This window comes from Myripristis murdjan, chromosome 13 (assembly GCF_902150065.1).
Source record: "Myripristis murdjan chromosome 13, fMyrMur1.1, whole genome shotgun sequence".
NCBI classification, from domain to species: Eukaryota; Metazoa; Chordata; class Actinopteri; order Holocentriformes; family Holocentridae; genus Myripristis; species Myripristis murdjan.
Window position 1 is genome coordinate 8232729 of NC_043992.1, and position 24579 is coordinate 8257307.

At 41.3% G+C, this 24579-nt stretch overlaps 1 long non-coding RNA gene across 1 annotated transcript in view; it reads left to right on the forward strand.

Moving 5' to 3' along the window:
• Window positions 1-7838: 7838 nt before the first annotated feature.
• The window catches only part of LOC115369630 (uncharacterized), a 46940-nt gene continuing 30199 nt past the window's right edge, over window positions 7839-24579 (forward strand). The window contains exons 1-2 of the long non-coding RNA XR_003929184.1: window positions 7839-7939; window positions 11699-11803. This is a non-coding gene — a long non-coding RNA (uncharacterized LOC115369630). The remainder of the gene's footprint in view (window positions 7940-11698; window positions 11804-24579) is intronic.

Consider the following 24579-nt stretch of genomic DNA (forward strand, 5'->3'; position numbering starts at 1 on the left):
AGGGGGAGGGGTTGGGACAATTCTGAGGGCCTGTAGCTGACAGGGGTCTAAAAAAAAATATTAGAACATCAGGATTTTTTTTTTTTTTTTTTCAGTATTGAATTATTAACTTGTCATCATTCATAGAATATTTTATTTACAATGTACTAATAAAACTAACAGTTTCTTTTTCTTTTCTTGTTTTTGGCAAAAAGTTAATATCCAGAGAGCTGCTGTGTTGGCCAGGCAGCATCTCTCTCTCTCTCTCTCTCTCTCTCTCTCTCTCTCTCACACACACACACACACACACACACACACACACACACACACACACACACACACGTATGCATTCACATGAAATGGTTTGGTTCTTCCCCCAAACCAGTCATGAACAGTATTGCAATCCATGAATTTCCAGTGAGGTGTGCCAGTGGAGCATCAGGTCCCAGCTTCCTGAGGAAAAATCTGGCTTCCAAAAATGAAAAGCAAGAAAAGAAAGACAAGAATGAGAAAAGAAAGACAAACAGTATGTCCCCCAGAATGGTGGGCTAGGGTTAGGGTCGTCTGGTAATCAGAGGGTTCCCAGTTCGATCCCTGACTCCTCTAGAGAGTGTCGACGTGTCCTTGAGCAAGACCCGTCATCGCTCCTGATGAGCAGCCTGGCAGCTTGCATTGCAGCTTCTGCCATCAGTGTGTGAATGTGTGTGTGTGTGAGGCAAACACTGTAAATCGCTCTGAGTGGTCAATAGACTAGAAAAGTGCAGAGAGATGCAGTCCATTTCCCAGTAACCTGTTAGTTTAGTCCACAGTGCAAAAAGCTGGTTTGGCTCCCCTAACGTTAGTTACTTACAGTTAACTACTAGCTGACGTTTCATCAGTGCAGGCAAACTTTTAGGAAGGTACTCATACTAAATCAGCTGCACAGTCAAGACCCTCAGGTGGAAGAAATCTATTTATTTGGCGACCATGTGAACCTCCTTTTCATTTCCATTTCGATTTTGTCTTTCATTTACCATTTCCACTTTTCCAGCTGTCCTTTGCTTGTTATATCATTCTATGGATTATTTTAACTGAAAAGGTGAATGTATATTTAAGGTATGTTCATTTTAGACTTTTCCATTCAGGAATTATTTAGACTGTAAAAGACGGCCTTTAGCACGTTTCTCATCGAGTTTATGAATGATGCATTAAATAGTGAACCTCACTGTATACACAATGTTGCATGCATGGCTGCACAGACGTGTTTTTGCACAGCTCACTGTCGGTAAATATCATACACCAAGGACTGGACCAAGAGAGCTGCACGCCTGCACAGGTAGAGTTATTTAAAGCTTTGCATGGGTCAGCTGGGCTCGTGAGGTGAGGTTAGAGTCACTGTCCAGGCTTGGTGTGGCCTGTGGTGGTGGGGCCCGATGATATTTCTTTTCATGGGACTCCTGGTTGTACTTTTCAGGGGCACCCAAAGATTTCAATGGGTTTAATGATCTGTGATGATTTGAGTGTTTGTGGGTAGACATGGCTGAGGATGATGTGAGTCTCTGCTCCTGAGGTTCCATCCAGCCAGCCGGAGGACTGTGGCTCTGTCCTGGTGGTAGCCCAGGTGCAGGATGAATTAGACAATAAGAGGCATGAAAGTGGTAAATTCACAGGAGCGGAACGGTCACTCATGGAGAGAAAGAGAAAGCAAGGGACAGAGAGAGAGAGAGAGAGAGAGAGAGGGAGAGAGAGAGAGAGAGAAAGTCAGAAAGAAGGTTATATGAGAACGCTTTAAGGGTTGGATTTGCCGTGTCACGCCCCTCCAAACAAGCCCTCGATAAAACGGCAGAGTGAATACATCAGCGAGTCCCCATGACAACTGAAGAGGAACAAATGTCACGCTGTGCACTGGATGACTGGCAGGCGCCCGCTCCCTTCATCCCTCACCACAGCCAGCCGTGGCAAATGCCACAGGATGTATTATGCAGATGCTGTAGTCGCACCACACCAGTCCAGAGAGAGGGGGAGAGAGAGACAGAAAAAGAGAGGGAGAGAGAGAGAGAGAGACAGAGAGGATGAGAGAGACTCAAAGAACTGAGAAGTTGAATTCAGAGCTTTAACATGCCCTGGCAGCTCTTACACTTGTCCAAGTGAGTTTTCCATTTGGGCTTCTTGTGGAGCTAACACCCCCTCACCTTAAGTAACTAATAAACTTGCCCTTCATGCTAATACTACTGGTGCTGGCCATTTCAGATACCCTTGACTCGAGCCCAGGCCCTTTATTAAAGAGGCATCTCTGACTGTCGTGGCTGCATGTGGTTATCGGCCTTGCTGTGTCTGGACTTGCTTTTCATGGGTGATGAATGTGCTTATTAGCAAAATGAAAGCCCATTTCTGATGCTGTGGCTTCCACTTTCTTAATGATATAGTCTCTCTGACTTTTATCTGCGTCAGTAGACCCTTTTCACAGCAGCAATTTCTGACACAAACTAGCAGGTAAAAACAGGTGTTACAGATTCTGCTCCATTTAGGTGTAACAGAGCCAGGGTCCTGCTATTGTGCATTCTGGCTCACTGGAAAGACTCTGTTAAACTTAATTGGAAAGGAACCTTAATTAATGTCATCAGTAACACCTGTGTTAACCCTGCTATTTCATGTCAAAATGGAGCCAGGGATTTCAGCACCTGGACGAGTGTTGACTCTCTAGTATTGAAACAACCTTATTAACCCCCAGCAGAAAACTCACTGCGCAAAATAAATGCTTCCCCATGTTTTTGTCCGAACCCGATGGGATCATAGTATCCGAGTCTGACCTGATCCCAACAGGCATTCTTTTTTTGTGTGTCCGAACCCGACCTGAGCCTGAGATTTTGCTTGTCCTTGATCATATACTGCCTTCACATCATCACATAAACTGTACAGGAACTTGCCCAGAACAGACAGCAGGTCCATCATTTTTCACCAAAAGACCACCGCCGTGACCAAACCTGACCTGAACCCGAACATAATTTCTAAACTTTTGTCCAACACTGGCCCAACCTGATGGGTCCTGAAGGTAAATTTACCATCTTCTGTACAGGGCTCATCACTGTTGAGCTCATGATCCAACATAATTTCCAACGTTTGCGCAGTTCTTGTCAATAAAAGTATTCTGGCCTAAGTGCTTTTGCTATCTCCTGCATGTCCTCATCCTCCAAGGTGAGAGGGGAGCTGTGAATTTCGGAACTGAAAATGTGGGAAAACAGATGAGCGAGTTTACTACGCAGTTTTTATGGCCACTTTGATTAAAAACCATCAAATTCACAATATCATCATATTCTCGTGGAAAATGACAGTAGCCTGCTGTTGCCCACCTGATGCTCACCTGAATGCACCACAAGGAAGGTTTTTAGACCCTTTCAAATCACTCCATGCAATTTCAAGTCATCAAAACACAACAGTGCTGCTGCTTTTAGGAAAACCAATGTGGAAGACTTTATTACAGTGATGGAATACTGATGTATGGAACATTTGAAGTCTCTGGAAGTTCATTTTCATATCGTGGTGGAATGGATTGAAACCAATGGCTGGAGAAAAGGGAGGAAAAGTATATACATTTTATAGATATTACGCTAAACATGCAGAATCACTCGTCCCTTTGAGGATTGGAGGCCTTCTCGCTAACCTTGTTTGTTTTAGATTACTCAGACTTTGAAAGAAGGACTATTTTGCTGATGCACTTGTCAGGTTATTGATTGGAAGCTGCACACCACTCTGTTTGTTTGCTTATTTCACTGTGTGCTCCTTATTGGCCTCCAGGGCCTTGGCATCAGATAAAATCTCCATAACTTCAGGACAAGCTACCCTGGTAAATAAGGTCACACCTCTTGTCTCTCTATTTAAAGCTTGGCTTTTTAGGCATTCTTCATTATCACCTTCTTACTATTTGCTGTGGGAGTTCAAATGAAAAAAAAAAATATATATATATACATATATAAAGTTCATTTTGAGGCTATATTAGCATGCACAGGCTCACCCAGACAACATTGCTCCAGCTCTGTTTCCTTCACTTTGTGTCCTATGGGCAACATTTCATACGATACAGCAGCAAATAATTGGCCCTAAAATTTAATCCTGGTGAAACGGCGTCCCTAATAAGTAAGTAAATGACCTGTAACAGGTTTTCACTCACATCTGCCTTTTTAAAATACAATTGCTTATAACTATGCTTGAAAATGGAGCAGGGCCTGGAGAGCTCTTGAGGCACCAGGCAACATATTTAAGTGTCTAATTTACTCCTTTTCTCAGCAGTCACCTTGGTTCCAAAGCCTTATTTTCAAGATATCGACAGAAAAAAGGGTGTTTGACAGATGAACAGGGGAAACAAAGTGAGGCACATGCTCCACACCTGCACACTACGGGGCCTGTTTCCTTCATGGGAAACATCTGAGTCCTGCACAAATCCAGATTTACAAGCCCGTATGCAACCCACAATCTGCAGAACTCAAGATCAATGATGTAGTCTTAGTCAAATCAGTTGCCAGAACTAACACTGGTGTACACCCCCATACAAATCTGTGTCAGCCACTGAAAGAAACTCCCAATTAACTCCCAGCTGACACAAGACTTCCCCCCATCCAAACCTGCTTCAAGATTTTAGAAACCAGCTGATCCATAGTCAATTCTCTGCTAAGGACATTCAAAAAGCTTTCATGTCATGGTATCAGGGTATGAAAATATGCTTACATAATTGCAAGCCATTCAGCAACTCTCATATCAGTTCAAATAATAGAAAAAAAAAAAACTAAAAAGTATTGTTTGTTGTTTTTACAGCAGTAATTTTACACCCCTTTAACAGGCTTTCCTAACAAATGATCAGAGGAACCACTTCACCTCCTCTAATGTCCGAGTGGCACGGTGCCTGAATGTAGACAAGTATGTGAAAACAGGGTCCTGTGGTGCAGATAATTAATCAGTGCACATGGTGCATCATAGAGTTTAATGGGGCTTTAAAGGGATAGTTTATCTATTTTGAAAATAGATAAACTATCGTTTTCATGAACCTTTCAGGCTCCTGCCCGCCACCGTAGCAACAGAGGACCAGCACAGAGAGCTGAGACCTCACAAGTAACAATTCAGCTACACATCATCAAACCAAATTTAGAGGAAATTAAACAGCCACTTCCTATTTGGATTGGAAAGTAGATCTGCAGGCAGCCTCTGCAGGAAACTTCCACACACTTCCTACATTTCCTGTTTCACTGGGAAATGTAGGAATGACTTCCAGATTTGCCGACTGGTCAGTGAATATGCATCATAACCGGTTAATATCGTCATTCCATTCACCACAGAGTAAGTGAATTTTTTTTTACAGAATTACCCGGAAAGCTGAATAATCACTATTTTCCTACACTAACCATAAAAAACAACCTCCACAACCTTCACCCAGTATTTACACTCAGTGGTGGCTTCACAATTGCGCCCTTTAATGACTGTCTAGTTTTATTATTCTGTCTGTGTACATTGTGGTGATATCAGAGATTAGAGTTGAGGTTTTGTTGTTTCCAGACTTGATATATCGGTTCCATATTTTGTGGCCAGACATAGTAGAACCATGCAAATCTGTGTTTTAAAGGACCATACCAGTGATTTTGTTTTTCTAGTGTAATGTCTCCATCGTACACACACACACACACACACATACACACACACACACACACAGATATATATATATATATATATATATATGTGTGTGTGTGTGTGTGTGTGTGTGTGTATGTTTCTGGTAATCTTTTCCCAAAGCAAATGGTCATAGATTGGAACTCCATCACCATAATAAAGTCATCCACTGATATCTGATATTATTTTTCCTCCCTTTTCTCCAGTTAGTTTCCATTCGTACCACTATGATATGAAAATGAACTTTCAGAGACTTCAGACTTTCTTCCCCCAGTATTCCAGCACCATAATAAAGTCCTCCACATGAGTTTTCCTAAAAGCAGCAGCACTGTTGTGTTTTGATGGCTTGAAATTGGGTGGAGTGAAGGGGAAACGTTTGCTTCACACAGCCAATTATCAGTTTGGTGGTTTATGAATGCTTATGACTTTATTAGATGCAGAAGCAGAACATTAAAAGGTCAGCGTTTCAACCAAAACGTCAACCTTAAAGTCATGTGTGAAAATCGAGGGAAATCTTTAGTACCGCTCCATGATTTGCAACATTCAAAATCACTGGTATGGTCCTTTAATTCCCGCGTTGTAGTTGCCACAAAGTGGGTTTTAAAGGCCAGGAATCTCAACTTCTGGCCCAGGAATTGTTGAGTCGCTGTTATCGATCAACAACCATGGCACCCCTCACACATACATTATGTCATTTTCCGCCATGAGACAATAAAATCTATACTGCACCTTTAGTTCCACCATGTCCAGACCCCTGCTGGCTGAGGATCAAATCTTTCTAGAGGTTTCTCTCCACTGTCTCCCTCTTTGCCTTACTGTTGTCTGAATAAACGTTGATTATAAAGGCTCTCTGGGTGCTGGGAGTAACACATGAATTCTTAAAGTGTCATTTGTGCTCTGTGGTTGAGTGCAGGAGTATAGAATTGGATTTGTATTTTATTTTTTTATTTTTTTTTACCACAGCTGATTGATGTTGCGTAAATGTTGGACAAATGTGTCATGAAACGAGTCATGGCCTTGTTATGAATGTGCCATGTAATCCCTGTGCAAAGAGAGAGTTACACCATTCCTGCTGTGGCCCTCATTCTTAAGCAAGCAATCATTTTCAGCTAACACAAACAACATCCTTTTCACACAGTTTAATACCATTATCTGACTTTGATCTGGTTAGTGAGCGAAAAGTTGGGACGGGAAATTGAATTGCGTTTGCATCCCATGCAGATTTTTGTGTGCCCTCCTAGCCGTTAATTATGATTGGTGTGTTATTGCTCGCTGGAGCATAACAAATCTGTTATGTTGTTTTGCTAGCGCTAATTCAATTGCCACATTGTCACAAAAGTAATTATCTGTCATTTGTTTTGATGCCATGAGCACGGGTAAGAGTGCACCTGCTGCCTCTGGCCGAGCTAAAAATAAATCGAGCGCTCCCTAAGTTCTACCCTTGGTATTCTGAAGGAGTTAAGAGGCTGGAAGCAACGATGATGATGGCGTCTGCCTGCATATCAGGGAAGAACTGAGGAGCATCCTTCAGCGCAAAGGGGCAGGATTTCATTTTGATGATCCTGAAATATATATTTATTCAATTATGCAAATAAATGTTGTAAAGGTACACTGGGTAACAATGCTCAGGTATTTAAAACGGTGAATCTGTGATGCTCTGTCAAGTCCATGTTCATGTGTTCATGTGTTTTGTGTCCAGGTTCTTGTTTTATTTTGTAATGTCTTCTCCTTGTGTTTTCTGTTGCTTTTACTTCCTGTGCTGTTGATCGCCTCATGTTTTTCACCTGTGCCTCGTTTTTTTCTCACAATGTCTCACTGTGTCTTGTATGTAATCTCTCCCTGTGTGTTTAAAGCCCTGTTTAGTTGCCAGATTGTCATTGTCCTCCTTGTGTGTCTGTGCTCTCCAGCTGTTTTTTCTTTTCCTTGTGCTTGTGTACAGGGTTGGAAAAAAGGGAATATCATAAAAGTGGTTAAAATACAGACAAGTTATTTCATGATGTAAAAGACTGATAAATAGCTCATAGATAAATAGTGATGTAAAAGATTCATAAATAGCTCATGGTTAAAAAAAAATAAAATGATTTAAAATGTAAACTGTTGAAGGTTAAAAACTTATTTACAAGTTTAAAAAAAAAGAAGGAAGACCACATGTGGAAAAGCTACAACAAAAACAGCCCCTACATTTTCTTTTAGTTTGTGTGTGTGTAATACCACAATAGTCCACACGGTGGCGCATCTGGCTGTGACCGTGAGGAATAGCGCACAGAGGCAGGAACCGCAGAGTAAACTCAGCTACGTGCTCTCTGCCTCTTTCTACCAAACTCAGGTTAGTCAGTATTCCTCAACACCAATATTTTGCACAGGATTATGAGAGTTAGGAGTGTTGTCCACCTCATGTGTAAGGGTTGGTTGGGTCAAATGATGTATTTGTGGAGAATGACGTTAATTACGAGTCCCTCGATATTTCACAACGGTATTAGCTAAGCTGGTGGCATTTAGCTAGCAAACCACAGTGGTGTAGTCGGTGATTCAAGGTAAAAGTGAAAATGGTTACCATTTTATCATTCATCAGTCCAGTAAACAGTGTTTCTGTTTATTCCTGTGTGTGTTGAAATGCCGTATTAAGATTTATGTTTATTTGAGCAATGTACTCATGTATCTCGGTGGTATCAAATTACACATTACAACGCGCTCAAGCGATGTACGTCATCATGTTGAAATACAACACACGCATGGCCCGACGTCATCATAAATCAATATAGGCCTAGTTCAAATACATTCATCATGTCTTCCTTTTAACTAAAAGACGTTTTTGTACCTTGTAATCAGACATAGGGATGTTTATTTACCTTAAGATTCGGAGGTAACTTCCTCCTTCAGAAAGGTCCAACTGACAGCCGGAGCAGCACCTGTCAGATCCAGAAGACCTGACCTGACCGGGTGGCCGAGCACTGTGCGGTGCCGCGGCCGGTGCCGGCGGTGCCGGCCGGCACCAGATCTGCCGGATCTGACAGGTGCGCTGCGCACACAGACTGCTGTACTTTCGTTATAAACCGACTTTTGTTTATATGTGGTTGCAGCAGCACAACGGACACAACACAGACAACATGATCAGTCCCTGATTGATCGAAAAGATTCTTCTGATTGGCTGAGCCTCTTGTAAAAATGGCCCAGCCGCCTCAGCCTCTGCTCTGCAGAGGCCTGTATCACGAAGCAAGCTTAGTTTTCGCTGGATTAGCCAGATCTATCAGGATACACTAATCGAGATCATGGTGATCAGGGATAAGCGGTATCACGACGCTGGTTATCAACTCGCTCACTCGATCCAGGTTTGCCTCATCAGGAGCCGTGAACGCGCACGTATAAGTTCGGAGTCTGAGGCAGCAGACCAATCACAAGCATGAGCCACAAGGAAAAACGCACAGCGTATTTCACGGCAGAGATGCAGCGTATTATACTGGAAAAATATGAGGTGGAAAAACAAAATTTACATAGTAAATTGAACACCGTGGCTGCCGCGAAGAGAAGGCAGAATGCTTGGCTACGAATTGCCGACTGCATAAATGCGCAAATTACACATCAACAGCTCAAGTCCATATCTGACACTGAAACCCATGCACTGCACTGCACAGATGTGCTGCGTGTATGACCGGTATAATTGAAATCCCCCATGTGTAACCCCTCAGCACAGAAATAATTTGCCCCCCAAAAATATTTAGAGCTAATTAATTGTGCCATTTTAAATGTCCCTAAAATGTTGTGAAACACCTCTAAAAATACTTTTGATTATCAAATTTCCTTTAATGATCTCTTGTGTGTTTTCCTCTCCTACAGAGTGTCAGCTGTGTATAGCAGGCAGCTGTTAGCCAGGCTGAAGCTGCTTCACATTACATACATGACATTACATCCTTTCTCTCATACAGAGAGTCGTCGGCAAAATCTAACGGGTTTGATCGGTCAAGGAAAATCCTTTCACGCCGTAATGCTCTCCGGGATCCTCAATGATTGGACAGGCCACGGTTTGGCAAACAGCTGATTGGCCAGGGGGCGGTGCTTTATGTAGGATTCAATTCTATCCTGAAAGTTAGCCTGCCCCGGAGCAGGCTAGCTTTCAGGATAGGATTAGGACAGGTTTTCTATCCCGATCAGAGGTGAACCAGCTTTGAGTTGAGCCTGAAGTTATCTCGCTAACCCCTTAATCCCGCTTCACCTCAGAGTCAGGGGAGCAACACTTGCTTGCCTGGTTTTCGACTGCCTGGGTTTATGGAGTTTGGTTTTTGTGTGATTGCCCTGTATGGATTTTGCCGACCGCCTCTGTGTATGACCTCTGAACTGCAAAGTAAAGATTTCTTTCTCACAAACTGTTTTTTGGAGTTCTGCGTTTTTCCTCTGCATCCAAGTCCCAGTTTTGTACAGAATTCGTACATCATCTTATTTTGTAGATATATTACAGGATTTCATCTAATGACGGTCTCTCCTTGGCTCATGGGAAATCTGTGTAGTTATGCAGGCTTCACACTCAAAGACGGCACAGTGTCTGCTTCAAAGGATATCATCCGCTTTGTTTCACTTATCTGCACCAGGACCCACATGCTTTTACATAGTATTAAAGTATGCTCACTTCTGAAACCATCCAAAACCTGGAGGCAAAATGTTAAGGTTAATAGACGAGATAACAGCTAAGGTCAGGCTGGGTACGATTGTCAACTCTAACTACAAGACCCTTTTGGCTCCACATTAAAAATACAGCACAGCAGGCAAAATATGGGCCACAGTCAAGAGGAGCAGCCTTTAATGATTTTTACTCGCTATGGACACTAAATTACATGCACATTCTCTTCAAACTAACTCCAAAAAATAATTGACAGATAAATGCGTTCAGCAATTCAATATGTGTCACAAATCAGGTACCTGATGTGTAAATGCAAACCACCATTTAGGCTAAATACCCATCAAAGGTGTATTTTCACTTATTATATAAGAGCACTATCTACAGATTTATGTTGGGCCTGAGAGCAGCTTTGCTATGGAACATAAAAATCAGTGTTGCAAGGTTTTTATGAGCAATGAAATGTATTCTTGTCCTGCTCCAAAATGAACGTAGTGGATATAAACCGGAAAATAACGATGATAAAGATGAACAGTTGTTTTGAAGGATGCACAACAAGGCATGTTTGTTTTGTTGCCACTGTGAGTGCTCTTTGCAGTGCTCTGGTTTCCAAAATGGTGGAACTATTTTCTGCCATAGCGCTGCCACTGTGTCACCACGCAGCAGCACCATTATTCCACCTACAGTGCGATACAAAGGTGATGCAACAGGAAAGAGTTGTGCCATTTTGGAAGTCAGCAGAACTGGAAAGAGAAGTGAAAGTTAAACCAAAGCAAACAAATTTTCCCTACCTTCTCCTTTCATGCACATGTGCACATGTAAAGAAACCAAGGATGGGGCTTCCCAGCGGCTCAGCTGTCCTGGTGGCTTTATGGATGACAGCTGTCATCCACGAGGTGGCTGTAACCCTGGGCGGGGGGACCCTGTGTGCCATGCTTCAAACATCACTTTAATGTGGCATGTGCAAGGACATTCCACTGCACGGGACATGGGCTCTTCATCAGTATGCATTCATATGCCTTCTTGTCTACACTGTGATGCGTTTTACATATCAAACCACCAAACTATGATTCAAAAACAAAAGTGCACATGCAAGTGCGCTTGCCAACCAAGTTTGCATCAGATGATGACTTGAATGAATGAAAGCAGAGTGCATTTATGGTTTGATTCAGCGGCGCAAATTTCCCTTAGACATTGGGGGGGACACATTTAGTGGGGGGTCAGGGGGTCAAGATGGGTGCCAAAGTAATATATATTATTATTTATAAATATTGGGGGGGGACTTGTGCCTCCTGACTCCACCTAAATTTGCGCCCATGGTTTGATTATTTTGTATTGTGTGGTTTTATGAGGTCACTATTGCATGGATGTCAGCTGCAGGTCCAGGCTGAATGGCTGGGCATTCCTGGGCTGTTCAGTGTGTTTTTAATAGTTTTAATCCTCCTGGTAATTGCTGTTGTTTTTACTTTGCTGAAGGAACCGTGCACCAGCCAGCTTTTCTCCTGTGATGCAGAGCTGCATGGGTGGATTGTGCAAGGTGACACTATGATTTGATGGAGCTGCATCAGGAAGCGCAGCTAGGTGAGCGTTGTTTTTCTTTTTTTACGTTGTCTTACCGGCATCTTATGAGACACATTTCTCCTTTGAGGCCAGCAGTATGCTGTTTTAGTTCTGTGTTTTTATTTTGGTTTTACTGAGGCTGGTGGCTGATTAATTTAATTTGTTGTTCATCTAAACGTGGTAGTAATCGCTGCATTCTTTTATCTTTCATTTGTTTATTTTTCACTTGATTTAAAGTGCACAAGTTAACTTCTCCTGTGGTGTTTCATTTCGTAACAGTTGAAATATTGTTGTTGCTCGTGTACTAAAAAAAACAGCTGCGTTTTAGGATTTTGATGACTGTCCCTTTGGGTCACTTTATAGACCATTTATTTATATTAGTCCAGTACTTTCAATTAGAAGAGACAAGTGAATGGAGAAAATAATTTATTATAGTACATAAGTGATCTTGATTATAAAATCCTTGGTGCTTGGGCTCTATCGGGAGATTTTCAGATTGAGACAGTGTAGGAAATCCCCCCGTGGAGTCCAGACCCTGGTGGTGAAGGTGGCTGATGGCGGCTGATCTGATGAGGCTGATCAATCAGAGAGGTCCAGGTGGAGATGAGGAGGTGGGGGGATCAGCAGCAGCAGACAGCAATAAAGGCACAGAGAGAAAAACACATTTTCTTGAGATTCAAGACTGGATATTAAACACACACATTGCACTGTATACCCAAAAGACATACAAAAACGCAAAAGCTAACAAAGAAATCTCAGGTAGGAATCTTGATAATAAGTGAGAAATATATCTGAAGTTTACATTTGAGTATAAGATAGTCTTCCTGGCTGAACTTTCAGTAAAGCTCCATTACAATCAGGAAAGAAAAGCGAATGGAGAAAATATGTTATTACAGTAGAGAACTGATGGTAAGTCTTGATTATAAAATCTCTGGTGCTTATAGTCTATGGGATGATTTTCAAATAAGTGGTGCAAGCTAGGGCTGTGCTATAGTATATCTTTCATGGAAATACCAGTGTGAATTTGTACATGAAAAAAGTGTCAAATCATGAAATCAGTGATACAACAGCGTGATGACATGCTGATGCCTGCAGCGTCTGTCACCACGACATTAAAACAGAGCAGGAGTCAGCTCAGTGTTTTCCATACTGCCCTGGTAAATTAACAACTGGCCAAGTTTAACCCATTCAAACCCATTCAGGGTTTCCTGTCAGCACCATTAGGTTCACATTTCTGCCCCCCGCCCTGACCTTTATGGTCACCATCAATATCAGCACTTCCATTTGCCCAGACACAAACAGTCTGAAGCATGTTATTAATAGAATTGGGTGTCAAATTTGTTTCCTTTATGGCACCTTAAACACCACGCTGTGACAGATTACTGGACAAAGGAAGTTACTTTCCACTGGTTTGATCTGTCATCAACAACAAATGCAACTCACCTTGCAGCTCACCTGGCTGTTGGGAAAAGAAAATTGCAGGTAAAAAAAATTCAGGACACGAGTTGTGTTTTTTGGGTTTTGAGCTAGGTGAGCGGCGTAAAACAGAGTAAAAACACTAAATTAAGTATTAACTAGAATTAAGATGCTGAAGTAAGATTTAGGCTAATGTATTTCTTCAACTATTACTGGCCCTGCTGTACAGTGTCATTCTGTGAGAAACACTGTAGGTCAATCTTGTTTCCACAAATTGTCATGAAATGTTGTGGTATTATTTTGTCTATATTGCCCACCCCTAATGCAAGCCCCCAAACGCACTCTGCATTTTCCCCCAAAAGAATATTTACTTACCAAGCAGGAATTAATCAGGCCTTAATTAATCATAACAAACATAGCAGAGCCTGCTGAGAGATGCACGTAATAATAAGTATGACCCAGTCAAATTTTGATCTTAGGCGATAAAGTCAACAGCGTACCATAAACAGAGACAGCACACAAACAGTAATGACTGGGTCAGCATTGACCTGGACTGCTAACGATTTGGAGCTCAGCCAGGAAAGGCCAGATGACCCCACACATGACAAACAACTGTCACTGGGTAGATTTCATACAGCCCAGAGCAGGACCTGAGCTTGGGAAAGGAACAAAGCCATTTACTTGCGAACGACTGACCGTCAAAATATCTCCTGAAACCCATATAACGTGCAGCATCTGAGAAAAACATAAGAGAAAACGTTACACCATTCCACTGATCCAGCAAACGATACCAGGGCCCATATTTATCAAGCTTCTCAAAGTGCCATTTAGGTCTTTAAGTGCCGAGAATTTCTGAAATTTACTCCTCTTCCTCTCCTAGTTATGTAAGACAGCTGGAGAGGTCTCTCAGGTGCCTGGGATGGCACTGAGGAGACAGACGAGTGCCAACCCATCATGAGAGGAACAATGTGTTTGAATTGTTAAAGCTCATTTATGCTCAATGTTGAGTACGAATATAGATAGAGGCTTCTATCTGTACTCTGCGTTCATTTCATACATCTTTCTGCATGTTCTCAGAAAGCTTACAGATATGGACGAAACAGAGCAGTATCATGACAAATCGCAGAGGTGATGTAACCGGTCTAGAACAAGACGAAGAAGTCAGTCTCTCTCATTGGTAATATCAGAGAAAAAATTGTCTGTCCTCCTGTCGCGATGTATTCAGTGACTTAACAGACCACTGCCATCTACAATGCCGCCTCCACTTCTGCCTTTTTGTAACAGGTCCATTATTACAACCTCCACCTCACAATGCTTTTTGTTGTCACAAATTTGACTCTGAGCTGCCCTCTAGTGGATTTGTTGCTGAACATACATGCCAAGGTAATGGACACATGGAAGCACGTGGGCTGAGACGTTTACAACGTTTAAAACAGGCATATACATTTTCGTACATAAAGTGAGTATAAATGAGCCTTTAGGTGACATGCAGTTTAGCAGGTATCGTTATCGTTTCGACAGTACAGGCATCATCTTTGTTGCTGACTTGGTGAGGGACGTCATCTCACTATTGACTTCACCCTACAACGTGTGTTAAGCTGAACTGTAGTGGTGAAGCTTTGTTTCATCGCATCCTTTGCCCTACTAATCTAAATACATGCAATCTTTGTGTAAAGACAACATGCTGCTCTACTGCCAGTTTTCATAAATGGGGGTCCTCCACAATGCAATTAACTCAGTCAGTCAGTCTGAGTGCACTGATTGCATACTCCTCCTTCATATGCTTTTATATCTCACTCTCCATATAGGGTACACTTGAAAAACGGCAGTTGTAATATTTGTGTGCCATGATAACAAGGAAAGTACTGCTGGCCTGTCATGGTAGCATAATATGTGTACCCACTCGGTGGACCATCATTTTGAAAATTTTAGACTCCTTCCTGATCTGTTGACAGCCACCTTTAGTTTTACACATAACATTCCCAGACCTCACTGTAGACTCAAGAGGAATTTTTTTACAGTTTGTGGCTCATCAGATAGAATTGTTTTACTCTGCCCCAAATTGCAGTACCCATTGGAAGTCACTTAAAGTTTACCTAAGAGGTCAATTAGTTTCATATACATCTTATAACAAAAAGCAACATACCCAAAGAATGTCAGACCTAACAGATTGTGTTTCACAATTAGGCTACAGTTACAATTTGCAATTTGCACTGAAGGTGCTACTGCTTGATTAAAAATAAATTTGACACTCAACTCATCTTTTGAAGCTGAGAAAATGCTCGACAGACACATTACGAATTTGGTGATCAAGCCAGTAGGATTCTTGCCCACCAGCTTAAACAGGCAGCTGCCTCACAATTGATCACAAAAATTCAAACACCTGAGGTGTGTACACATGATAATCCAGCAATTAATGATATGTTCACAAGTTTCTATGGACTTTATACATCCGATCACGATTCTTGTCCTAAATTTGACAGCTTCTTTCAAAAGGAATATACTAGATAAACCAATGACTCTGAAGAATTGAATGCAGCTGTCAAAACACTCCAGAAGAGTCTGGGACCAAATGGGTTTCCATCTGAGTGTTTTTGAAATGGTTTCAGCTCTACTGATTCCTCATTTGCTACATTAACCCTAACATTAGAACGACTGCCTCAGATTATATCTCCTGATCAGACAGAATTTATAAAGAATGGATACGCCTTCCTTAACATTAGACAGCTGTTGAATATAATCTGCCACAATTCTGATTCACCCACTCCAGAGATTCTGATGCTGAAAAAACATTTGACAGGCTGGAGTGGGAGTTTTTGTTTTATATACTTGATAAATTTGGTTTTATGAATCACTTCATTTATTGGATTAGATTGTTATATAACACTTAACTTGCTTCTGTCTGTACAGATGGCATGTACTTTCTGCCTCTATGCGTTCTTTTTCGTCTATGCACTTGATACACACTATGCATTCCCTCTCTGCTCTGCCTTGTAGCTCCTCTGTCCTTTGGGCCAGAACCAGAGCATGATGGCACTTGATGTCGTTTTTTCCTGAATAGATCTTTGCTGTTATTGTATAAAAATAAAAATCTAAAAATGTCCATTATTTTGGATAAAAGTGTTTACCAAGTGTAGATTGCAATTGTAATGTAATCTTGAGTTTTTCACAATTTGCTGAGGAAGAAGACAAGGCTGTCCTCAACCACCGTTACTTTTCACACTGGCAATCGCAGTCAGGCGAGATACTGTATTGACAGGTGCATTCAGGGAGGGGCTGGAACAATGGGTATCTCTTTATACAGATGATATGATACTGTATATCTCAAATCTAAGCAGCTCTATACTCAGGGTGCTTTCTATCCTTGATACCTTTGGTAGAATCTCAGGGTATAATGAGAAAAACTGGGGTTTTCCTGATTTAGTCTTCAGCTCAGGTTTACTGTTTACATGCATTTCCCTTCAAGGTTACTTAGGGTCAGTTCACATATTCAGGGGTTCAGGTCACGGACTGTATATGTATGTACCTTTAGTAGCTAAGGTAGAACCAAATCTTAAACGCTGGATGTCTCTACAGCTGTCTCTTGTTGGCAGAATTAAGATGAATGAATTGCCCAAATTTATTAATCTCTTTTAGTGTGATCCTGTGTATATCCTCACCAGCAAGACACAATTTCATCCAGTTTAATGGGTGGAAAAGGGGTAATGATATGTGTCCTCAGGATCAGTCATTTCCATTCACATTCATTGTCTATGTAAGCAGCTGTGCAATGTATTCTGGTAGCATTTTGTTGCATTTTGAGAGACAGGGCATCACGTGGGCTTCTCCTCATTTGCTTAAAGTTGAGGTCTAGGCTACTTTATGCAAATTACGGGCGTCTGGCGCAACTCATCGCCACTTGAAACTCCTGCAAAACTTTCAAACTAACTGTAGTCGAGCTGAAATAAAGACAGATTCAGCAACTGCAGGGTTTATTTCTCACCTTAAATGTCTTCAGAAACACATTTTGGTGAGCTATTTTTGTAATCTAAAAGAATTTCGAAAAGAGACACCATTTTGGTTCATTTTGTGTATTTTTGCCTCCTTTGGAAACTTTCGAGAAAATTTTAAACTAGACTTGGTCAATCTGAAAAGAAAACTGATTCAGAAACAATGCAATTGTTTATTTCTTGCCTCAGATGTTTTCAGAAACACATTTTGGTGAACTGTTTTTGTAAAATAAAAGAAAGTTCAAAAAAGCTGGCATGTTGGTTTGGTTTGAAATCCAGTAGAGGACAGCCTACTAGTGAAGCCTTTGTCCAGTCAGGTGTAGATAGGAGGTGTTTGCGAGTAGGACACCACCTAGTGGTGTGCAGTGAACTACAGGGAAGCCCCCAGTAGTTTGCATTGAGGGAATGTTGAGGTGCATCTGAGGTGATTGCAGTATAAGTGGCTGGCAGGTGTGGTTGCAGGTGCGGGTGCTGGTGGATGAGTCAGAGCGATTTGAGATGCGCTGAGTGTTGCAGAGGAAGATGAGGCTTGGGTGTTTTCCAGACTTTGCAGACGGGCATTGATTGCTTTAATGCTATTTACCAGCGACTGGAGCATTGATGTGAGGGAATTATCTGATGGCTGAAGGGCAGCATTAGGTTCAAGAGGAGCAGAGCTGGTGGAAATGTTTTTACGCTTGGCTTGAAGAGCTAGATGATGTGTTTTCCTTGTGTGCTTATGACCTGGAGCTGCTGCAGGGGGCTGATTTGCCTGTGAGGAAATGTCAGTAAATGAATTTCCTAGAATAACTCACCAAAGCACACCTTCATGTGACTGACAGAAGTATCCATCAGACATCACTGCATATTAATGGTTGTCAAAACAGATAAAATCAGCTCTTGTCTCAGGTGAAGAATGAGAAAAGAAAATATGAAGAATAGGAAATGGCAGTCTGAAATACATGTGGCCTCACTTTGCAGCAAAGTGCTGTTTGGTGGACTCTTGTCTTTGTGTTTACAGAAACTATCTTGATGTCTAGTTGAAGTTTTCAGAGGAAAATCACAGTGTTTCCCCAATATTCATAATTATGAGCACCGCTGCTAAAATTTCATACAATCATTAATATCAACTGTCTACTAATGATTTTCTCGAATCTCTACTACCACTGTGTTGTGCTAGTTTCTCTCCTGTCCTCTGCTCTCTGTGTTTCACTGAGGGTGGGGCTCAGCCACACACACAGCAGAGTAGAGGAAACCTAGATGAAGCGATGATAACATTACACAAAGTGATCACAACTCGTTATGTTACTGTCAGAGCAATAAAGAAATTCAGGCCAAAACATCTGTGTTTTTCTGGTCTCTGTGTTGCAAAGCGCTGTCTGTTTCCTCTCAGCTCCCTATATGAAGCATATGGACTTAGTTTCCACATCGAGTGAAGTTCACAAGAAAAAACACTGAAAATACATTGAATGTGGTCAAATATGCATCCTATGCCTGTCAACTGATTTCCCTGCCCCTCTGTGACTGTTTTCCTTGGATTTCATTTCCCCCGATTTCTCCCACTTTTTTTTTTCTTTTTTGTTAAGATTTTAAGATCTGCTTTACAGGATACACAGGGCAGAGAGAGGAGATGACCTGCAGCAAAAGGTTTTGGCCGCATTCAAACCCAGGCCGCTGCAGTTAAGCCGTGGTATTGCATGGTGAGCCAGCGAGGCACCGCCTGTTTTCTGCCACAATTTCATGAAGTTTCAGTTTTCCATCCAGTATATTTGTTTCTGAATGGTCAACACACTACATAGGAATAGAGAGAGAGAGTGAGAGAGAAGATGTGTGTGTAACCAGTGCTGAAAACTGCTGCGGCCCACCTGCTGCCCCAGAGCAGTCAACCTGGGGGAAACACTGAGGTCATGTCAGTGCCTCTCTCATCCAAAATAAGGGGAAATACGTGATTATATTTCCCCTTTTTTGTCCCATGAATGATATTAAATATTAAAGCCATCAGACAAGGGGACGGTGATAAAGCAGCCTTTATTAATTATAGCTTAAATAAATAATGTTGCCTCATCTGGAACTATCCTTCCTCTTTCTGTCCTTTCTTTCATTTCCTATGCCATCTTCTTTTCATGACTGATCAGTTCCTCAAGGACACCAGGAGATTTTGTGATGACATAGGCAGACTTAAATCCACAAGCAAATACCGTAGCTCCTTATTTTCCTAGAGTACTTTTAGCGCCTTTGTCCTTGTCTGAGCAGCACGGGACAAAAAAATGTGCAGTGTAGGGAGAGCCTGAACCCGTGGAGCGCACATTGCCAAGGTTAATGGAGGAGTAATGCATTACTGTAATTAGTGTGTTACTTTGCAATGCGTTACTCCCCCGTTAGCATAAGTAATATGCGATTCAGCGCTGCCCGTCAACAGTGGAGGCAAAAAGGAAGAGAACGACCACTTCTGTCGTCCTCAGCTGTTCCTCTTTGCCCACGTGTGACTTCAGATTCAGCACAAAGTATGAAAAATATCAGTAAACCGAATTCAGACGCGACTGCATCATAAGTCCCAGGTTTGAATCCAGTTCAGATCTTCTGCTGCATGCCCTGTCTCTCTCCACTGTGCCTGTCAAATACAACAGAAATGCTAAAATAATAATACATTGTCTAATTCATCTCAGTGTGGCTTGTCAGAGGGGTGTGAATGAATGATTATGTTTGAAACTGTACAGATGATTTTTTTGGCAGGCTGACTGCAGCTTTCCTATCAAGTTGAAGAAAGACATTTAACTAGAAATTAAACTTTGACTGTCTGCTGCACACACATACACATAGGACATGCCACAAAAATCCTCTGTTAGTGCTAAGATTGCACTGTTGCTTTATTTGAAGTATCGTTAGATTGACATTAAAGGATACCGATAAGCAGTATTCATTAACGCAAAGCTTCTTCAAATTGCTTCAAAAACGATACTAGCAGTCGTCTATTTTTCCATCTGTCTACTCCCAGCAGCCTTGCAGTGCTCCTTCAAGCATCGGCGCTGAGCTTTAAATCTGGAGATTTATTGGAAGATAAAGTCACAGAGCTTTTGTATAGGTTTGTCACACAGCTGTCTCCCCAGAGCTGCGGCCCTGCCTTGACACTCTGGGCTTTTGAAAGGCTTTTCCTTTAACTCCTGAAGGGCCAAAAGAGATAGGGGGAAAATGCCCATCACAGGCACTTGGAATAAAAATCTAGATCCTGAAAGAAAGAGAGCAACCCTTTCCTCCACCACTGTCTCCATCCTGCTTTTTTTTTTTCTGAGGTTGGTTGCTGGCCTGAGGTTGTCAGGGATAATCTTATCTGGCTGTGATGTAGGAGAGAGGGACAAAAGAGGCCAAGACACACTGGAGGTCTGATAGGCCACTGATTGCGGGGCTGTCTAGTTACAAAGGCCGTTTCCATGGCAATGATGAATGGCAGTCGTCTTGTGTGCCAATGGGGAGTCATTGGTGGCCTGATAAATGGTGATGTCTCCGACAGGCGGATGACGGACAGCCTTTGGTTTAGATGTGTTGTGTATTCTCACCGTGGCCCATTTGTATCTGCGCTTTCTGATTTAGCAAAAACAAAATTTCAGTATTTTTCAAGGTTATGAATTGTTGGACAAGGTGGACAGAAACATAAAACCAAGGACATACTGTAAAACACAGCAGTGTAGTAGTCATAAACGAGTTACAGTTGAAATTACTAGACATTTGTCACTGTAAATCTGATCAATGACTATGTTAACATGCACATAGTAATCTTGCTATTAGGTGATCTCGATGAAGGACCAGTGATTTTATATGTTTAGCTTGATATCTACAAAATGTATAAATTTCATGTTCCTGCTCATCTTTTTCCAAAGCAAGCAGTCGTATTTTAACCCAGTGATATCATTTCTCCTCCCTTTTCTCCAGCCGTTGGTTTCCATTCATTCCACTGTGACATGAAAATGAACTTTCAGAGACTTCAAACTTTATTCACTCCAGTATTCCATCACCGTGATAGTTTTCCATTTTTTTCCCCCTAAAAGCAGCAGCACTGTTGTGTTTTGATGACTTGAAATTTGATGGAGTGAATGTTTCCTTTACACAGCCAATTATTGGGATATGAGCTTTAGTTCATATCGCACTGCCCTAGTATTTTGACTATATGTTGTGAAATCTTAAGTACCCCTGCATGATTTGCAGATTGATTTGTTGCAATATGAAATGTGGCTAAATTTTAATAAATGGGCCAAACATTCAAAATCACTGTCACAGTCCTTTAAACAGTTTGCATAAGCGTTTGATATTTTGAGTCTCCTGGCTGCCTTGTTGTAAATACAGCTCACTGACATGGTTTTGCTGAAATAAAAATGTACCCGTAATGTTGTGTGAGTTTGTTGCATGGTTAAAAATCAAAAGTAAGAGCAGCAAGGTGTTTCCCTGCAACAGCAACCGGGTTAATATTGGAGTAACCATAACCTGAACCTGCTATTCACTAGATTTTATCAAACACATGAGTCTAAGAACAGGACATAGAAATATAATCACAAGCCTTTTGAGCAGAGGACAAGTCAAAATCTCATGTCCTTCAAATATCAAATTTTATCTATCAGATGTTTTTTCCTGTACAGGGAGGGCAGTATGGCCTGCATTCTAAACACTGTATTTCCCTCTAACATGAATGTGTGATGCAGAAGTCACATTGTTCTGCAGGTATCTGGGTCAAAGCTTGGCATTCTCCTCCATTCAGTCCCTAGCCATTACTGAAACCTCTCACCTCATACAGCGTGGAGCAGAAATCAGAGATACTGTTCAGCACCGAACCCCTACACTCGCTGCACTCACCAGCCCAACAGACACAATAGGGACCCCATTTCTTTAGTGTCTGACTAAGATAAATGATAATAGAGAAATGTGCAACCCTGCAGAAATGTTAGTCACAGCTGCAACATAGGGCTGAGTACATGTATTTTCGGAGAGGACTTTCTCTTGGTGTTTTTCCAGCCTTAACACACAATTAATCACACTTTTCGCCGACTTGTTTTTGCACTCATCAAATGGGGAGACAAGAACCTCTTCTATGTCTACTTCTAGTGCATGGGGAGAGAAGTACTCATGAAATTAGCAATAGAGAGAGCATCAGGATGCTGATATGTTCTTTTATTGCAAAGAAAGAAAACATGGAATTTAATGTAAAAATAAAGCCTGGTACAATATGGTAATAATATTTAAGCGTAAACTTTGGGGCTGAATTTGGCTCATGCGCTTGTTGCATTGACTCACCACTGTAATTACTACCACTCATCAGTGTATACTGTCTAATAAGGCAGGATTTCTACAAAATAGAGCTCATAACACCTGGTCTTTAAGTATGATCTGAATATGATAAAATACAGCTTAAGGCAGTATTCTGATAATGCTGACCTGGTCCAAAGTAACACAGTTTCTTTCTTAATAACGACTTAACCACTTGTCACTTCACTACACATTATAATGTTGTGTTCTTTGTAAATAAAATGTTCCACTGCATTGGGTGACCTCTGACAGTGAATTGAAATCTAGGTGGGTTGATAGTTAACTGGGTGCATGACCAAGATTATGACCCTATCCTGATTGTTATTGTCTTACTTTGATGAACCATACCAGTGATTTTGCATGTTTAGTGTATCTACAAAATATAGTTCATGTTTTTGCTAATCTTTTGCCAAAGCAAGCAGTCATAAATTCTGCTATCATTTTCCTCCCTTTTTTCCAGCTGTCGGTTTCCATTTATTCATCTATGATATGAAAATGAACTTTCAGGGACTTGAGACTTTCTTCACACCAGTATTCCATCACCGGAATAAAGTCCTCCACATTATATTTCCTAAAAGCAGCAGCACTGTTTTGTTTGGATGAAAGAAAATAGTGCCCGGGGTAACATTTTCTTTACACCTCTTTACAGTTTCATGGTTCATGAATGTTGATGAGGCAGAACATTATAAGAGGGGTGTTTGAAGCAAATATTCAAATTTGAAACCAAAGGGATTTTGATCATATGTTGTGAAATGTTAAGTACCCCTGCATGATTTGCAAAATGGTTTGTTGCAGTGTGAAATGTTGCTAAGAAGACAGGAATGACAGGATTATGGTTGCATGGAAACTATAGATGCAAACGTGTAGCATTATTTCTAATCGAATACACAATCCAGTCCCACAGTGAGTACCTTTGTACTCAGTTTGTAGGCTTTTCTTTATGCCTCTACAGACTGCAGCACTAACAGGTGACATTGTGCAAGGATAAATACCTTGATTTTATTCAGATCGGGTTAAAAAAAAAAAAAAAATCATTGCTCAGTGTCACAGGCAGTGCTCACTGCACGCCAGGGGCAGTGAAGCAGTGCACAGCAGTACTGGCAGTGACAAACTCCAAATAACATTGAATATACTGATACATTGACCCCTAAATAAAATATAATACCCAAATCATAATCTGATTGATTCATTTGTCACATCAATGTAGTGCCAGTTACTGCTTTATGACTAACTGACTAACGATCAGAAGCACTTATTGCATCAGTAATGTGTTCTAGTGATTTGTTTGATAGTTAAATATAAACATGCTCACCTTCATATTCTACTCATCATGGATTACAGCAGGATACTGTACTGGTTACTGGTGAGTGATGTCCAACAAGCGGCTGTCAGTGCCACATACGTGGTGGATGACAGGTCGTGTTTGATGACCGACACACAGTCCTGGTTTTGTTTTTCCGCTTAAGCTGTAAGGTTGGCAGACTTGGAAAATGGTACCACGTGGTACTAATTTTGCGATGGGGTTAGTGATGTTGTGACTTGGTGCCTTGTTGCGTTTCTTTGGGGTGAATACGTCAATGGTTTCCTGCTGTGGGTCAGGTGGAGGTAAACTTAGTCGGGTGTCTCCATCTCAAATGATGAAGCACTGAAGCTGTGTTTTTTTTAGATACTCAACACATCACGTACTTTGCTGACAGCAGTGTTTTGAGTGCAGTGATGAAATGTGTCAGCCAGAGTGGAAACATCAATGGACTATTACACAACATCATAGGCTTTATTTAAGATATCCTGTTGCATTAATGTGTGAAAATATGCATGGTATATACACTTATAAAACATTAAATATACTTATAAAATGTCGGGTCCACAGCAGCTCCATTTGTAACAGCACATAACAAAGAAATTAAGACAAGAAACAAAAAATCAGGCGGTTGTTATGTTTAGGAAGATTCATAAAATTTCTCAAGAGGTTGTCCTACAATTTATGAGCAGATTTTCATTTGGTGTAGCAATTCAGATTTTAATATAGTGTGTAAACCCTTGTACTATTTGACATTACAATACTGTAGGACTCACATTGTGCACTCCTAATGGAAACACATTCTCACATTCTCCATCTGC